General features: G+C 35.3%; 1 pseudogene; it reads right to left on the bottom strand.

Annotated features, from left to right (window-relative positions):
- Positions 1-13,135: 13,135 nt before the first annotated feature.
- On the bottom strand, positions 13,136-20,009 carry LOC133800450 (inorganic pyrophosphatase TTM1-like; annotated as a pseudogene).
- Positions 20,010-20,305: the final 296 nt, after the last annotated feature.

Genomic DNA, 20,305 nt, shown 5'->3' with positions numbered 1-20,305 from the left:
TAAGATTAGAGATTACCTCTTGTAGCCTATCAAGTGTCCTCGAATCTTTTTGTATAAAATCAACGATCTTCCTATCCATGTTTTGAAGACTCACACCTTAATCTTCCAGACCAATCCTCAAACACACAAGGAGGTGTATGGGCATGTAGGACTTAAAAGGTTGATTTATGACTCTCTAGATGTACTCAACACATGAGATCTAGAGAGGTTTAACCGAGAGAAGAGTAATTGAATAGTTTTTCATGTTTAGGAAAAACTATCGCTTCTGTTTTTTAGAGAGACTCTGTGTCTAACAATATTTTCTTTTTAGGTTTATAAAGATAATTAACTAATTTAATTAATCTTTATTTTTATTAAAATAAAACTGATCAATTATAAGCTATTTAATTGTTTAATTTAAATCATATTTAAAAATTAATAATTAAATATATTAAATAAACAAATTATTTGAAATTAAAATCCCAGGGATTGGAGATATCCCTGTGTTTTCTCTTGTAGTCCATTGATATAATCAATAATTGTAGTTTTGTCTGCCATTTATTGGTTCATTAATTAGATATGGTCAAGATTACCATTTTACCCTTGTAATTACCTCTTGATCCTTAAGTACCATTAATTCACTAGCGAATAATTAACGTATAATCAAATTATAGATCAAAGCTCAATAACTATTCAGTTCCAGAATTTAACCCATAAGGGAACCAATATTGGATCCATTAGGAAAGTATGGATTCCATAATTGTAATTCATGTTCTCAGCCATTCATGATATTGAATCTCCAAAAAAAAAGTCATTAGCCTCATTATAGTAAGAAAACTTAACGAGTGAATCAAAAGATCCAATAAACACAAACAGGAGTTAATGAATACTCAGGATTTAGACTGGTCTACAAATGATCATATATTATGATAAGAATCAAATACTTATGTCAAATGGTAAGTTTATAAAGATAATTAATTCTTATCAGTCCTGTCATATATAATCTCTATTATATACAGCACCTTTACTAAGATGTCTATCCACATCAATAATCTGAATCTAGATCACTTGCATCATGTATGCTTAGTAAATCGCACTAGTACCCATTCATTAAAGATTCCTTACTTTAATATGTTACTGACTATTTTATTGATTATATATGATCTTAACTCTCTCGTACTAATACAAGATCATATTCTCAAGAATGAATAAGGAATTTTCTTGATATTATTATATAAATAATTCAAACAATAATTATAATATTCAAATCTATAATGAAATTGTTCTTTTTTTTTAATTCAATAAAATGTCTTTACATGCTTATAGGGCATTAATCCTAACAATATCTTACTTGCCCTCAAAGAAAGTTATGCATCTCCCTTAATCCCAGGTAGCATATATGACCCATAAACGACTTTGCAGGAAGTGTCTTGGTAAATGGGTCAGCCAGGTTTTGTTCCGACGCTATTTTCATAACAGTCACATCACATCGGTGTAGAATCTGTCTAACCAGATGGTATTTCGTTTCTATATGTTTTCCTCTCTTGTGGCTTATTGGTTCCTTGGAGTTAGCTACTGCTCCAATGTTATCACAGTATAGGATTAGTGGCTTATCCATATCTGGAACTACTTCTTGATCAGTCTAGAACTTTCTCACCAAACTGCCTCCTTAGCCGCTTCACAAGCCATTATGTATTCGGTTTCCATGGTTGAATCTGCTATGCTGGATTGTTTAATACTCCTCAAGACCACAAATCCTCCACAAAAAGTGAACACTGATCCACACGTCGACTTATGACTGTCTTTTTCTGATTGGAAGTCAGAAGTAATGTATCCAGCAGGGTTTCACTCACCCCTTGAATATACAAGCATATAATCTCTTGTTCTCCTGAGATACATGAGAATGTGCTTTATTGCAATCCAGTATTCCAAACCAGGATTTGATTGATAACATCTCACAATCCCTACTACATAGCATATGTCGAGTCTAGTACTCAACATGGCATACATTCGACTCCCAACTGCTGAAGCATATGGCTATTTTCTCATATCTTCTTCCTCATAAGGTGTCTTAGGACACTATTCCTTGGAGAGAGTAATTCCATGTATGGTCGGTAAGTGACCTTTCTTGGAATTCTCCATAGAGAATCTTTCAAGCACTTTATCGATACAATTAGCGTGAGAAAGTACCAAGAGCATGTTCTTCCTATCCCTTAGGATTTCGATTCCAAGAACATAGCTCGCCTTGCCCAAATCTTTCATTTGGAACTTTTTGGATAACCACTTCTTCACATCTGATAATGTCTCTACATTGTTGCCAATGAGAATGTCACCCACGTAAAGAACTAGGAAAATGGTAATGTCCTCCTAATCTAGGACTATTACACTATGTAATTTAAATAGTGCTTAACTCGCTAAATGAGTGATTTGGGCTTGAATCGTGTAATTAAAACTAACCACAGGTTTAGGTACTAAAACTTTTGGTCAAAAGTCAACCATTTCATTAAAGGAGTTTGACTTCAATACATGGGATCCTAGCATAGTTTAAAATGATTACAAACCAAAATATGTATATGTAATGACCCAACTACTCTAGACTTTCGGACCATTAACGAAAACTATACATACTAATCCTTAATAAAACTTACATTATGAAAATACCATAACTTTATTAAGAAACTTGTAAAAATAAGAGTTAAACTTACATTAAATTTAGGTTAGGATATGGGATCCCATTGTTTTAAAAACAAAACAAAACATAATTTAAAATAAAAAGGGATTACATAACAAGTGCGGAAAAATACATGTAAAACCATAAAAATAAGACTACATCCTCGAATCGTAACGCTCGGCTCTTGAATCCATTCCGCCTCAATACACATTCTCCAAGCTTCCAAGAACCTTTCCCGCCACTAAGACTATTTTCCTGCACATATAAACAAAAAGGAATGAGCCTAATGCCCAGCAAGGAAAATCTAACACATAGTTCATATACATAAATTTTATAAGAAACATAAAAACATAACATAACACTTATATCATACACATACTATAATGGCCATTATTACTTGGTGTCCCATAGACTAAACAAGTCATATGCCCATTAGATTAGTGGGGTCCTACTAGCTAAGCAGGTCATATGCCCATAATCTATTTGGGGCTTGTTAGTCATATGGGTCATATGCCCAAGCCTACAAACATACATATCATAACATAAAAACAAAAGATAACATAATCATATAGATTCTATCCTATTTTCCTTACCAAAATTACCGGGATATGAGGACAGAGTTGGGACTTTGGAACACTCCTAAGAACCATTTGAAAAAGAGTGAGTATAGTGAAGAAGAGAAATGAAAGGAATGGAAGGACTAAACCATTGAGAAAATACTTACCAAAAACTTATGTGCAAGTTCTTAGATTTCCTAACCAAAATAAAGATTAAGGTTAGAAGGCTGAGTAGAAGACTATGAGAACTTAAAATAAAATAATACCAATGAACTAAGGTGTGGAAATACCTTGAAGACTTGTAAGACCAATCTAAACCTCAAACCGAAATACTATAAAACCTTACTTCCCCAAGTGTTTGATAAGCTTATGATGATCAAGCTTATGATTCCCAACCCAAGTGTTTACACTCTCACACTCACCTAGCAACTTGCAGCCTCTGAACTTAGAGCAAAAGATGAATAATGGTTGGGTACTAGGTCCTATTTATAGAGTTTAGGAATGAAAGGATCTTAATTTAACTTGAATAAAAGTAATGGCTTTTTAGGTGAAAATAATTTGAATTATCGTTCAGCAGAGGCTGACGACTCGTTCAAAAAGGTGCTGGACTTATCAAGAGGTTGAAGGTTTGAATGGGAAACGATTTGGAAAACATTCAAAATATGCTGAAGGAAGCGATATATCGCCCCCTATAGGCGATATATCGCCTGGACCATTATGCCCGATGCAAACGTGCATCGTTTCGTGTTTTCCGTATCTACGTGCTGCGATATATCGCCCCCTATAGCTGCGAGATATCGGCATACGCTGATTATTTAAACACGAGATTACACATTTTTAGCTTAATTCAAATTGAGTAAACAGCCTTAACTAAGCCCTTAAACGTTTTCAAAGCTGCTGACTGACCTTAGAGCATTCAAACTTTACCTTTAATAAATTTAATCCTCAAAATACTTAATCATTAATCACCCATACATAACATGTGCCTAAAATCCTATTGGTTCTTATCTAAACCTTATAATATAATAAATATTATCCTCAATATCAGTCATATTAATCAAACCTTAGGTTAAAATTAATATTCTTAAACTATAGGTTAAACTTAGAAAATCTACAAGTACTACTATGAGTGTCTAAATAAATCCCGGTCTGAACCAAAAATCCACAGTCATAAAGATAATACTATTACTATAATACTACTATCTAACTAGCTAAGTAAAGTTCTTGGACTCTACAGTATACAAAAGCCGACCTATGCGGAAAAATAAGGGTCAAACCTTAGTTCCAATTGATAGCCTCGGCCATGGTGGACAAGCAGGCTGCATATGTACACTCCGCCCTTGAAGCTCTCCAACTTAAGGCTAGTCCAGCTTTTCGTTTCTTTACCTGCACAATTTAGCACCTGTGAGCCAAGGCTCAGCAAGAAAACATATTCGTTCTTATAAGCAGTACATTATCATATCAAAAATTCATAATTAACATGTCTAGCAGTAATAACCCCACTCATGCATGAAATTGACTCAAATAAGTGACTATATAGTCACACTAGGGTTTAGGCCCATCTTTCATATAACCAGCCTTAGAGCTGACCAAGCAGATCTGATGATTAACATTCTATACGACCGTAGAGGCATTCAAGCGTATTTCTCCCTTTCGGGTTCTCTTAACCCTATCAGCCAGCGTTCAGCACGCTATTGCCGTCATTGACTTCTAAGTCAAGCCTTTAAACTCTCGACTCATAAGTCAAGTCCTTTAACCTTCAACAAGTAAGTTGAGTCTTTCAACCTTCGACTGATAAGTCGAGTCTTTAACCTTCGACTGATAAGTCGAGTCTTTTATCCTTCGACGGATAAGTCAAGTCTTTAGCCTTCAACTGATATGTTGTGTCTTTTATTCATCGACTGATAAGTCGATTATTTAACTTTCAAATGATAAGTCGAGTCTTAACCTTCAACTGATAAGTCGAGTCACTTAGAACCGGTTATACTCTTGACTATTAAGCCAAGCCCTTCATCACATAACATAGATAAATTTTCATCTTATAAGTTGAGCTTTCCAATAAGAAATATAGACCAACAGTTATTACATAACATATGTAAACACAGCGCATTTAATAAGTTTAATAAAACATTCTCAACATAACATTAATCCTATACTATAATCGGGCCAAGCCCTAAACACAGACCAGGTGCAGCTTTCTTACCTCAAGTCTGAATGCAATGTATATTAAGAATGACCCTTGAGCACGATCTTAATTCTGCACCCCTAGCGAAAACCTAGTCACAACCAAAATATAGAATCCCATCAATAATGAGCGAATAAAGGCTTCTGTACTGAGTCCTAGTCTCCGGGACGTCGAATCCTACTAAACCAGGTAAAAGAATCGATCTCGAGCCCTTAGGTTTGAGTTCCCGTACGCAAAACCTTCTTGGGGCTCAAAATCCCTTCAAGCGTCGTGGCCCACCCCAAGTCATAGAGCCCAAGAGCTCTCCTCTGGACCACACGCGCCGCGACACACCCCTGCTAGCGACGCGGCTCAAATGAAGGTTTGGCACTTCCTTCTCCCTGTGTTCATGAGAGTCGTGGCATCCCAAGAACAGAGTCACGGCTCGTCATGGAAACCAAAAATTTTCCCTATTTTCTCTAAGACAAATCTCACCAAAAACCCATCGGAACATGGTTGAATTCCAAAAGTTAAGTTCCCAAACCATTGAGCACCTCACTGCCCATAAAACCTAAGTTAAATCCTAGCCAAAACCTCACCAAATCTCCAACTTAGAACTGGGTTTCTAAAACTCCAAAACTCAGCTAAAAACCAGATAAACACAGAGATTTGATGCTAGAAACTGTTACCTTTGTTGCCCCAATCGATGCTAAGCTTCTCCTCAAGCGATCACGAGCCTAAACATGCTTCGATTTCCCCTTAGATCGCAAGGAATTCAAAGATTGAATGAGGAGTGACGAACAAGAGAGAGAGAGAGAGAGAGTTGAGAGAGAGTGCATCAACGTTCTGAGTGTTTCTAAGTTTGTGAGGTTACTTATAGTTCAAGTAACTCTAAGTAAATCCTGAGGCTAGGGGGTACAAAAAACGTCCCCAAGGATAAAAATGTCAAAATCCCAAAAATTTCCTCCTAATCTTGCTAACTCCAAATATATCCTCAAATATTTACTGCCATTACCTGAAGTCCTGATAATGTACTAAATACCCAAAATACCCCGTGACTCACCCCGAGTTGGGTATTGGTCCCGTTGTGACTTTCCCACTAACTTGCTCCCTAGGATCGCCTCGTGTCGAGTATCCAAAATATATCCACATAATAATTTGGTCTCACACATATATGCACATATATTCCAAATATACCTGTAACGGACCAAACTACGAAAATCTCCTTTCTGAGAAGAAACTAGCCAACATGCATATTTAATTCACCTAAACATGCATATCTAGTCATATTATAATTTAACTCATGTAATCATATAATGATGCACATATATATCACATAAACATATATTTCATAACTAAATCACGTAATTTCCATAATTTTCCATCCTGACCCCCAAATTAAGGCCCTAAGCCTTATTATGTAATTTGGGACGTTACAAAAACCAGTACTTTTCCTTTGATGTAATTGTGCACACATGCTTCGTCGACATTCTGTTCGAAGCCATATGTTTTAATTGTTTCATCAAAGGTGATATTCCAAGATCTAGATGCTTGCTTTAATCCATAAATGGATTTCACCAACTTACATACCTTTTGATCTTCCCCATTCTTGATGAACCCTTTTGGTTGTAACATATAGATATTTTCATCAAGATAGTCATTCAGAAAAGTTGTCTTGACATCCATTTTCCATTTCTCATAGTCATAGGTGGCAACTATGGATAAGAGGATGCAAATGAATTTAAGCATGGCCACAGGAGAAAATGTTTCTTCATAATCAACACCTTCTCTCTAAGTGTATCCTTTGGCTACTAGCATTGCTTTGAAAGTCTTCACTTTGTCATCTACTCCTCTTTTCTTCTTGTATATCCATTTGCACCCAATGGGCCTGACATCTTCAGGTAGATCTACAAGTTCCCAAACAGAGGCTTCTTGCCATTTCTCATTTTCAGGATCATCCATTGCCTCTTTAAAGGTTAATGGATCATCCTTTTCTGTATCAGAAACAAGGACATGTGCCTCATGTTCATAGAAATAACTGCCTCTTGTTTCTGGAGCGTAGCCCACAAAAATTCACACTTCAGACATTGAATCAAGTTTCCCTCATTTAGGTCTAAGAACATGAGCACGACAACCCCAAATGCAGAAATGGTGCAAACTAGTTTTGTTGCCATTACACGGTTCTAGTGGCGTCTTACTTATGGTCTTAGATGGAACTACATTCAAAATGTAAGTTAGCGTTTGAAGTGCATATCCCCAGAATGAGAGAGGAAGTGAAGAGTTGCTTTACATAGACCTGACCACGTCTAACAAGGTCTTGTTTCTTCTTTCAGAAACACCATTTTGTTGTAGTGTTCCTGCTGCTATGAGTTAGGATAGAATACCATGCTTTAGCAAGAAATCTTTGAATTATAAATCCAAATATTCTCCACCTCGATCAAATCGAAGAGTTTTAAGAGTCTTACCTAATTTTTTCTCAGCCTCTGCATTGAATTCTTTAAACTTACCAAAGGTTTCAGATTGCCTAAGCATTAAGTAAATATGACCATATCTTGAGTAATCGTCAATAAAAGTTACAAAGTACTCATACCCACCTCTTGCTTGTACATTGATTGGACCACAGACATCGCTGTGTACAAGCTCCAAAGGTTCTTTAACTATATTGCCTTTCCCTGAGAAAGGACATTTGGTCATTTTTCCTTCTAGACAAGATTCACAAACTAGAAGAGTTATAACTCTTAGTTCTCTCAAAGGTCCATATTTTGTTAATTGGTTTATCCTGTCTAGACCTACATGACTAAGTCTATGATGCCAAAGATATGTGTCATCTTCATTTGAAACTTTTTGTCTTTTGTTTCCTTGCAGTTTTGTTACTTTAAATAATTCTGAGTTATTAAGAGTTTGTTCAATTTTCATGAAAGCGTTTGAAAAGTCTGAATATTCAATTGCATGTCAAAAGAAAAATTTAGAATAATCAAATTATAAATAAAATATTTTAAAGTTAATACATTAAATAAAATTAAAAATACTAAAAGAAACAAACTAAGACATTGTTCAAATAACAATAAAGTTTTCTTTTAATAATAACAAAATAATTTTAAAATAAAAAGACTTTCTTTAACACTTTCTTGAACTAGACACTTTCTTTCTCTTTTACTTCATGAACATCATCAGTAGCCTTCTTTGAATCGTAAGATTCAATTATCTACATAGAAAAATAAAACATTGTTAGTGGACCCTTAGTGTAAAATTCAGGATGACATATATTTTTCCACTTAGTTATAAGAATGAATAAATCATATTTACCTTTATTTTTCATCATAATTTTAGCGATTATTTCATGCTTGCCGATAGGATTTCATTCTCATAAAACCATTTATCATATATGTGTCCATATGTAGCATGGATGGCCTCCCATATATCATATGCAGATTTAAGGTTTTGTAGAGTATTTTTGGTCTCTATCTTTACTGATTGAAGTAAATAATACCTTACCATACGATTTATCCTCAACCACTTGGCATACTCAAACTAATCATTCAGTGAAGCTTCTATTGGTGGTTCTTGAATTTGTAGTATTTTAACAGCCTCCATCAAGTTCTCTCTTAGCAATAATATATCCATATCATGTCTCTAGAATACTATATTTTCATCATTAAGTTCAATTACTTTATTGCAGTCATTTTCAGACATTTTAACGGAAAGAAATAAAATACAATAATATTACTATTTGAAAAATATCAATTATTCGGAAAGTAAATATGATGTATGAATGCAATAATTAAAAAACATTAATAAACGTTTACTTTTCCATGATAAAACTACCCAACAAGTAAAGTGTCGCCTTAGGGTCGGTACAGTTAAATTAAGATAGCTCATACGACAATCTTATCTTTATTATTTAAAACTCAAAATAACTATTTATTTTCTCTTTTAAAAATAAAGTACCGTTGGTTTGGACAAGATGCAAGTATCCACTGCAAAAGCTTAATTGTATCTTTGTAAGTGTGACCCATTATTTCAGAATTCATGACTTAAATTAGAGAGTGTCACCTTAGGGTCTGTCAAGCCTAAAATACATCACTCATTCCTATCTTCGTAAGAAGCAAACCTTGATAGTAAAATGTCTAGAAACCTTCCTTAGGGGGACGGAAACAAAGCCGCCTTGAGGCCCTAATAATGGAGACCTAGGTCACATTGAGATGTTCACCTTCTCCCACTTACAATTTTAGAAATAATGTGTTTTATTAAACTAATCAATTAATTTTAAATTAATTACTAGTTTGTTAATAACTTATGAATCTAATTAATTATAAAAGACATTTAATTATAAAAAAGACTGTTTCTACAATTAAAGGGTCACAACAACATTGGTAAAGGTAAAGGATCTGAACGATAGAGGTAATGCATGTTATGATTGGGTTATGTTACGCTATGATATGATATATTATGATATGATTATGTTACGATACAATATGATTGGTGTTTCCCTAAAAATTAGCATGATGATGTGGTGCAAGAATATGACACGTGTCAGTCACATGGCAGCGTAGTTAAAGAATACTTGGTCGACCTTCAACCAGACTAGAGCATTCGTTTCTTGGTCGACCATTAGCTGGTCGGATAGTACGCAAAGAATGCTCGGAATTTTTTAAGGAAATATATATATGTAATATTCAGATAACTTGCATTAGTTTATTATCATTTATTATGTAAATCATTTAAGGCCCACGACCCATTTATGTACATTCCTATGCCTATAAATAGAGGTCATAGTGAATCATTATTTCTTACACTTTAATTCTAATACTTTGGGAGAATTCAAAGTTCTGGGTGCTTTTATACACGTTTTTTGTACTCTCTCAGGCTCACGAAACTCAGTTGATCCAATTCATCTGATCGAGGGTTTTAAGAATTCTACATTAATAAAGGTACTAAAGTGGATGTAGGTCATTACCAATCCGGGGTCAAACAACTATAAAACTCTTGGTGTCGTTATTTATTTTCAAGTTCAGTTCATTTTATATTGTTTTATTGACTCGGTGTCGTTGGCCAAATCGTGGGTAAACATTTTGGTGCTTTCATTGAGAGTTGAACTCAAGAAAATCAACAGTCAAAAGCTTACTAAGAAACCATGGCTCCTCAATCCAAGAAGACTCAAGGTCAACAAGATGGTTAGATGACTGAGAATCCTCAGAATCCCCACCTCCTCCAGGAGTCACTGAAGAGGAACCATAGGTAGAATTAGAGGAAGATATCAAGGAGGAAGATGTTGAAACCATGCGAGCAGCCATGAGAATGTTACAAGATAAGTTTGCAACTATAAAGGCTAATCAAGAAAATGTGGCTGAGACAATGATTTTGCAACAAATGGGGATTGACAGGCAAATACAAGAGCTAAATGCCATACAAGAATAAATGGACCGCCGTCAGAGAGCTGCTACTGCTGGCTTGGAGGCTTCCATTCAGCTGGCTCGGGGATATCAGCCAGCCCAAAATCCTCCACAACCTGAGAAAAATCCCCCACCTCCTCAAAACCAACCTCATCTGGAATGACCATGAGCTGCTCAGCCATATGACAGCCACAGAATTATGGTGGACCCAATGAGCAGCTCCAGCTTCCATGATTTGCTCCAAGAATCGAACAAATTCCAAGACAAAACAGGGGCGAGCAGTGTTCCCAGAGTCCAAGACGCCTAGTGACTGATGAACAGGTTCTCCTTGGACGAGGGCTAGGAAACGTCCCTTCCAGAAATAGGTGGCAGCCCGAATTTGGCTCTACGATCAAAGGTCCCCCACCACAAAATAATGCTCTTAGACCTAGCTACTAGCACAGGCCCCAAAAGCCACCACCTCTTTCTTGTGAAGGTTTTTGTCTGAGGGAAGGCGATTATATGTATAGTCAATCACGTACCCATCGGTCACAGTTTAGGGACAGACATGGCTATAATAAGGGAGAATCTTAATACTATTGGAATCAACGAAGGAATGATGGTTAACCAGATGGGTAAAGGCATAGACAGAAAATGCCTCCTCCCATAAATAACCGACCAGCAAGCCAAATTGTTGGGGGGCAACCAAGGCACCTAATGTGTTTGATCATTTAGGAAGGTCAGAGCAAAGGAGTAGAGAAGAAGATCTGATGAATGTTATAAATGATCAAAGAGTACAACATGATGAACACATTCCACCTGCTACACTTGCTCCTAACTTCCAGCCGCTATTCAAGCTCAAATTGATGCGCTGAACCAGGTTGTACAAAAGCTAGTTGGGAATAAAACTTCGAATGTCTGTTCAAAATGTATGTTCTGCCTAGTTACACTAGAATGGAAGACTTGGTATCTCATGTTAATAATTTTGAGATACAAATGGATATTCAAAAGATATCCGAGGATGCACGATGCTGAATCATTCCAGCAACTCTATCGAATGTTGATGAGGAGTGGCACTTCAAATTTCAGCCGGCAAGCATTACCTCTAGGAGATCGAAAATTCTATGCTGGTTGCATACATCCCATGGAAACTAATCAACTGGTGAACATAACACAAAAACAAGGTGAGCCTTTAAAGAATTACATTCAAAGATTTATCAGAGCAGCTGCTCGGGCCAAAATTTTGGGAGACGAAGGGAAGATGATGACCATAACAGCAGGAGTGGAAAGATAGTCCCACAATGGAGTAGCCTGCAAGAGAATGGAGTTAAATCTACCCAAGAGATTTTAGACTGAGCTGATATGTATATCAAGTTAGAAGAGGCAATCGCAAATGAAGGAAAGGCTCCAAAAATGAAATAGGGTAAAAAAGTAGAGCTGACCGAAATTGTTAGTGGTTATGGAAAACCCAACAATAATGGTAATAAAAACAATGGCAAGAATAGGGGAAAATGGGCAAGCAATGATTCTGCTACATCTGACAACAAGCGCCATAAGCAGAATAAATATGGGCCAAGATTTACCAACTACACAGCGTCAGTGGACAGTCAAGCTAAGGTGTATCATGCCCATCATACATCTCTAAGAGAGACACAACTAAGTTTTTTCGCTTCCATAATAATTATGGACATGGTACGAATGAATGAAGCTAGATAAAGGATGAGATATATGCCAGGAACCTACGCCACGATCAAGATATTGAAATGCTAATAGTCAAGAAGCAAACTCCCAAAAAAGCTTGATTAGAGGAAGAATGTATAATTTTCTCCGAGCTAGTTTCATAGCATTTTTTATTTCCCAACACAGACCCCCTGGTCATAGATGTTCAGATAGCCAACATGATGGTGAAGAGATTGTTGGTTGATACAAGAAGTTCGCACTACTACAAAATTGACATGGGACGATGGTTTTAAACCGTCGTATGGACTCTCATACGTCGGTTCTAATACCGTCGTCCCATGCAATGTCATGCCATGTAAAGCATAAAACTACAGTTGAAATAAAAGTGTCATCTCCTGTCGATGAGATGATGGGTCTTATACAAACGTTGTCTCTTGTGGTACATGAGACGACAATTTCTGTGCAAGCGTCATCTACTGTAATAAATAAGACGGCAGTTCCTACTAAAGCGTCATCTTCCTGCGGTACATGAGATGACAATTTATGTGCAAGCATCGTCCCCTGCAATACATAAGACGACAAGTTCATGGAGACCGACGTCCCATGTAGAATATGAGAATTTTTTCATTTCTTTATTTTCAACCACTATATTCATTCATAATTTCCTGTGTAATTACAACATAGTTCAGACATAATCAATAGGCAGACAAAATCAATAGAACTCAGTATGTTCCAAATCTAAAATTACAATATCAAAATATACACTAGGAATAACTATGTAAGTACTAACTAGATACTACAATTAGTATATTTTTTAATTCTGATTTCAAAAGTTACTCTAACTATGACTCATCCGCTCAAGAAGCTTGGCTGCCCATTCATTTCGAGTTTCATTAATTTCACCAAGTGTATATGTATTCTTTCCACCACACTACAAAACACAAAATAAAAACTAAGTCAGAAATTAAAAACTAAGCTTGATTATTGTTATCTTGCCAAATTATAAAACAGCAGCCAAACTCATCACCTCTTCCATCAGTGGGGACTCCTTAGCCAATTGAGAAGAAGATAAAGAATTGGGCAGCAGCAAACCAGTCAAAGAACCATTACTTAATCCGGTGACAAAAAGAGAAGTGGGTCCCGAACCATTGCAGGTTTCAGCCTACATAGCCAAGTTTTGTTGGCTGGCTGAGACTTTCCGGACAGAGAATTTGGAGTTCAATTCTTCAATGCGAGATGTAAATTCATCCATCCTTTCGTTTAGAGTAGAAATTTGTTCAGAATGCTGAGTTATAATTCCCTGAGACCAAAAATTAAAAAAAATATTGATGGATGAAAAGCAAAGCCACACAGCCTACATTCACGTTTCATTCCATTATCATTAGGAAGTCAACCCACTTTTGATCTTTAATATTTGATATACATTATATGGATTATTCTTTTCATAGTAAGTTAAGAGTCAATTCAGATGATTTCCTATGCCCACTACACAATTCAGTTTCTTGTTAACCTAAATAAAAAAAAAATCTTAAGGACTCTATGATTGTTTATTTCCCTTTTCATTTTCCGAATAAACAACATAATTTATCGCTCTGATTATATAGAGGCAAAAACCATTTACCTGGTTTGAAAGTGGTGCAGGTGAATCTGGGGCCCTTCCATCAAACCTTCTGTGGTTAACAGCCAGTTTAGTTAGCTTGGCCATAGTCTTGTCTCTCTGATTTGAATATGATTGTGACACACCTCTGCCAAAACAAAGATACACATTGAGGGATAAATCACCACCCCACATTTTCAGTAATTTCACAAATTATTGAATTACACTGCTAAAAGCCCTTAATTTTTTAAGAACTTCATGTGTAAATAACACTTTAGTTAAGACATTACATAACAATTCAGTCTAATAGAACAATCATTTGGATCAGACAGAGCTAATAATAGTGTCTCCAACCAGGGGATGTACCCATAAAAACTGTTGCAAGCTCTCACTAACTGAAATGGTTATAGTTTTGGATTCTTGTACCGAGGTTTTTAAAAAATGACCAGTGCTAGTTTAGTATTTATGATGAATGAAACCCTTTTTCTTTGGCTTCTTGGTCATTTATTCAATTTCCACACTTATTCATATATTTTCTTTTCCATTTCTTATTTTCTCCCAGTTTAGATGGAAAATATATCAAATTGTAGAAAAATTGAGAGTACCGGCCGAGATGCTTCATTCTTCTATCTGCTGATGCTCGGGAAAGAGCTTCTTTAGGGCTTGCAGCAAAATCATCATCTATGCTGAGTTTTGTCTTTAAATCATCTGGCAGTGCCTGTAGATTAAGCATGTTAGTACCACTCACTCATCCAGAAGCTGTAGAGTGCATCGTTGCCAATAAGAGTCATACCATAACATCATTTACAAGTTTCTCCAGCTGAATCTGTTCAATATAAGTACGAGGAACATATGAACCATCCAGGCCCAGCTGCTCTGCAACAAATTTAACGTATAGCCGATCTTTCCCTTGCACCTTCATATCCATTCTAGAAGTTAGTGCCATGCTTCTTAAAATTCACCTAATAATAAGACTTTGACATGGATAATTCATTTCTATATTTTCTAGCATAATTGCCTAACAAAGCAGTGAACTGCCCAAGCAAGTCCATAAGAGTTATAGAGTAAACACTCTAGTCTCTGGCGTAATTCCATGAAAAAAGAAAAAGAAAAAACTAAATAAATAAACTTCCATGTTGGCCAGGATGTATCTTAGGAGAGAGGTCGATATCACATTAGAATACTCCAGAAAGTCTGAAAATAGAACCTTACGAAGTTTGAAGCACTTGCATTAATATGTCAAAATCATGTGAGAATAATTTCTCTTCCAGAAAAGAAGAGAAAGTGATAACAAGTACCAACAATTATAATTGCCTAATTAACAGTTCTACTTCTACAATGGCCTAAGTACTAAAAGTGTTTTGTTATGCTATCATACAAAGGAAAAGTTAAACAAATGGTAACAAGTACATATATGGCATGCTTCTGAAGTCTAAATTTTTTTCAATCAGAAAGGCATATAATAATGCCAAGTTAAAATGAATAATTTCATCTAAATGTCCAATAATATTCCTCAAGGTAAAATAATATTGAAGATGCAACTATAAATGAAAGATTTAAAATCAAAATCTGATTGCAAGCACGTGAATGCTAAAACTAGTATAATACCTGAACATATTGACGATTAAGTTGCTCCAACCAATCAGTTTTAACACAAACTCTATCGTCACAAAAGATATGGTTGCTTCTTTTCAGGATGCTAGCAATTGTATATCCCAATGCCATCAGTCCTCCGAGAAGGCGCACACTAACTTCAAAAGTTATTCGAGGAGAAATTATGAATGGACTATCTGTAACCCATTCCTGATTAGAGAGAAAGAAGAAAGGTTAACAGGTCAGAAATCCTTCTGTTATCTGAACTTCTCTCTAAAGGTTATTCATAAATCTCCTTGATAAACAAATCCTATCTTGTAGCAAGTCACATATCAAAATATCATACATAACATTCAATTTTGAAAGTAGCTTGCGTTTCTTAAGAAACTTCAATTCCATTCTCTCCACCAAAAGAAAAGAAAAATGAATATGAGCTTTTCATATTTAGCCTAAACATACACTCCCTGCTAGTTTTCTAACAAAGAAAATAATAGGCAGAAAGACCATTAATAAGGATAAGTACAAAAGATTAGTTTCATTACTTGAAGAAGAGAAATGTATTGAAAGGAGAAAAAGTGAACAATAATAATATACATATGTATTTTTTCATAATGGCTCCTTGCCTAACCCTACAATATTTGAGAGAAACAATAATAATATAATAAACCAATAGATAGCCTGATGTATTTAAGTACGGAGCTTCTGCATGACATAATGAACTCACTGGTACTAAGCCAACTTAACATTGACATGGACAGACTTTCTTAAGAAACTAAAGATACTTGAACATATGTATTAGAACTAAGAACAGAACAAGTGAAATGTTGGCCCACTTTCAACTCTAGAGAAATTATATCACCAGAAATAATGGTTAGAAAGGAAGAACAAGTAGTCATGTACAAAAAAATCAGGAATCAAATCAGCAGCAAGCAACAAAAAAACACATCATCAGGAATGAATTGTGGATGGTGAAGTAGCCACATTTCAAGTAAAAACATGGATCTAAAACCTTGGATATAATGTAGTACGTAACCAGCACTAAAGATAAAGCTAGATACAAGTTAAATGATAGTTTATTCTACAATGGTTCACCTCAAACATGAGATTGTATTTTCCATCTCTGTTCCTCATCCTCAGATAAGACTGACATGCTTCAGGATCTTCACCAGGAGGAAGAAGAAAAATGTCATAAGTTTCCTCTGTAGTTTCCTTGTGATCCACAGAAATAACAGCCTTGATTTCATCAATAGTTACAACCTTAGTTGACTGCAAATAGAGGAATCATTCAGAGATTCAATTAGAAAAATATACTATGTTTACATTTAACATGGATACATGGAGACTTAAAGGAAAATGATAAATGACCTGGACAAGGACAAATGTAGAATAACCTTTAAAATATAAGTGGGATTCTAAAAACCAGTGAAGGGATTAAATTTGTTGATGATCTTTATATGTGCTGTTTGCAGATCTGGCTCAATAAATGCCTTGTACATAGGATAAACCTGCCAATTTCAACAAGAATAACATTAACAAATTACCTTAAGTAATATGCCAAAGAAGTAACTAAGAGTCCTGAAATCACACAACGGAGCTTAAAAGGGAGAACCGTTTCAGAGATTTGATGGATAATTTCTTCAGGCTCTTGGCCTGCACGTTGAATGTCTCGTAAAACCCGTTTCACAAGATCAAAGTGAACTCCACCAGTGACAGATACACGAAGATCTAGGAATCGGCGCAATTTTTCACTTAAGGCATATATGCCCTCTATTATCACAATACGTGAGCTAGGGACTTCAACTGTCCTGATAGAAGCATAAAAGTTAAATATATATTAAAGTAGTAGGGGTAGACAGAAGAGCTTGTGAACTGACCAAAATGTTTGCATAAAGAAAGGACATGATGAAATCACCCACTCTATGAATCATAATAAACTCCATATGATAAATTGCATTACAAAATACAAAATCTATAGGATCCCTTGAAATTTATTTTGACCAAATAAGGTAAATGCACTTCATGCTCCTCCTAATTTCCCCTTTAATAAAATAATTTTGACATCTTACAGAAAAAGTGCCAGTGACACATTACCTGTAACCTGTGCGAGAGCTAGTCTTGAAATCATATATTGGAACCTGCACAGGATTCCCTGCTCGTAAACCATGTATATTTTCAAGCAACGTGTCATAATCGGTAAGGCGTGGATCTATTGGAAAACATTAACTTAATTAGAACTCTGCCATTAACATTCTTATAAGAAATGAGTGATTGAAATGACAATAGCTAACAACAATACAAGAGATTGACCGCAGAGCAGGAAAAAAAATACATTTTCAATTATAACCAAGGAAGAGAACAAATATGGGCAGAAGATGCAAGCACAATTACCATCAGAAGTAAAGAAAACATATTAATAATGATAACTGGAACTTAATGGTAGACTTACATGCTGAGTATAGCAGAAAGTGATACAACCTTTAACATGGAACTCCACATATTAACTAGAACTGACAATTTAGCTCGGTCTCCTACTATATACATATGCAAAACATTGACAGTAAAGTATCGTAGTCTTTAAATCATACTCTCCATTGAGTCTCTGTAGTTGTGTTGGGTAATCTTTGTTGTAAACTCCATATATACCAATGTATAGTTAATGCTAGGTGACTCCGTGAGAATAAAGGACTCATAGAGCCAGTAAAGGAGCTTTAACATCATCTAGTCATAATCATCATCATAATGGTGTTCAGAAGGCTAAAAGGATGGAAGGAAGATTTAAAAGGCTGGCATACCAAGAAAATTTAAGAGTTAGTTAGAGGACCTTTCTAATTCATATTTCCCTACAAAAAAAAATATGAGATTTTACCATCAAAGTTGCCATCAATTATACGACTAGCATCATTGTAGTTGTCCATTGTAATGACAGCAATGCTGGGCATAAAGTGCAGAACCTTCTCAGTAAAAACAGTCTTCCCAGCTCCAGAGGGGCCTGCTACTCCAACTAATGTTATCCCGTCATTCTTTTGAGCCAACAACTGACAAGCACAAATCACTATAAAGAAACCCTTCTCAAAGGATAGTGTATCTTGGATTGGCACAATCTCATAACGATCAGTGTCCTTTTTTACAAGCTGGACCTGATCTCGCAGGAGACCAGATCGTCACCGAGGTGAATCAGCACCATAAGTATCTAGAGCCATTTGTACCTAGTTTTATATTTTGCCCCTTATATCTGATGAAACGCAAACATTCAGGTACTGCTTAGATTAAAAAAGATAAACCAAAATGAAATTTAAGAATGTTCCTTGTCGACAATTATACAGTAACGAACACATAAAATCAACTCTCAGAATTTACCATAACAAGGTGAGAGATATAATGGTTGTAAGCAACAGCGAGATAATGCCAGCCCAACCTCTGTTCACTAGTATTCCATAGCTTTTCTTAGGAAGGATCGTCACTGTTCAAGTAAAAACAAAGAAGAACAAAGGTGGCATAAGCACCCTGAGTAAATATCTTGTATTCAATGGAGAATCACAACTAAAGAATGCAATAAGTCTAAAGATAATATCTTAGTCGATAACATTCTTGAATCAAATTCAAAGTATTCATCCTACCAGTTTGTGCAGAGGCAAGAATCACCATTTTCTAACACCACAACAAACCAGTCTTAATTAGCATATGCAATCATCATTTTCAACATAGCAATCCCAAAACTAATTATTATGATTGAACAAAAATAAAAAACTTGGAATCAAGTAATTCAAATTATTCAAACAAATAAAATGATAATAAAAATTCGGATACCCTAAAGTCGAGCATTATCAATATTAAGGTCTAACAGTTTTTACCAAAGTTCTTTAGTATTAGTCAACTTCCCAAAGAGAAGTGAAAAGCCCATGATGACAATTCTAATCATCTTTGTTTATTTAAAGATCATCTTGTTGATGTACATTTCATTTCTTCCTAAAGAAGGGGAAAAGAACACAATATCTGTGCGCGTGACAAAATGAGTAAAAGAGAAAGTGATACAAATGAACTACCGTATATCTTTCTAAATCATCAATAATTATATATGTATTTGGGATTGAATGGACCAAAATATCTTCCATTATAAAAGACATAAAACGAAAGAAAAGAAAATTAACAACACAACATTGAAGAGTCAAAATCATAATAAAAAACTACACGACTGCAATTAAAGATTATAATACTTGCAAAGTAAATAAAAACAAGAAAAATACCTTGGCTAATACAAAATTCTTCCAAAATAGTGGTTTTGGTGGCCTGAGTTCTTCTGGGAACAATATTGGAGCTGAAAAGGGCAAACTGGGTCACCAGAATTTTAAAGAGGGCCTTGTCATATTATTGTTTCTTTGTTTTGTGTTAACGATGCTGGGGAAGGAAAACGAGACAACACGTGTGGTGTTGTAATTGGTTAAGTTTGACAGGTAAGCAGGTAAGCGCCAGAATAGTCTGGCTATTTTTGATTGAGGGCTATTTTGAGTGAGTCTCCTATTATTTTGTTTTATTAATTTTGTGTATATGACTCATTACTTTTAAAAAAAAAAATTATATCACATATTAAACATGCAAATATTTTTTTTCTTTTGTAAGGAATAATCTTTTTTTTACAAGTGGATTAAATTTTCTTTTTATATAAATTATTTTTAGTTTAAAAAAAAAAGAAAC

The sequence above is a fragment of the Humulus lupulus genome, chromosome 9 (genome assembly GCF_963169125.1).
Source record: "Humulus lupulus chromosome 9, drHumLupu1.1, whole genome shotgun sequence".
Taxonomy (NCBI): Eukaryota; Viridiplantae; Streptophyta; class Magnoliopsida; order Rosales; family Cannabaceae; genus Humulus; species Humulus lupulus.
This window is presented reverse-complemented; position numbering and strand designations above follow the sequence as displayed.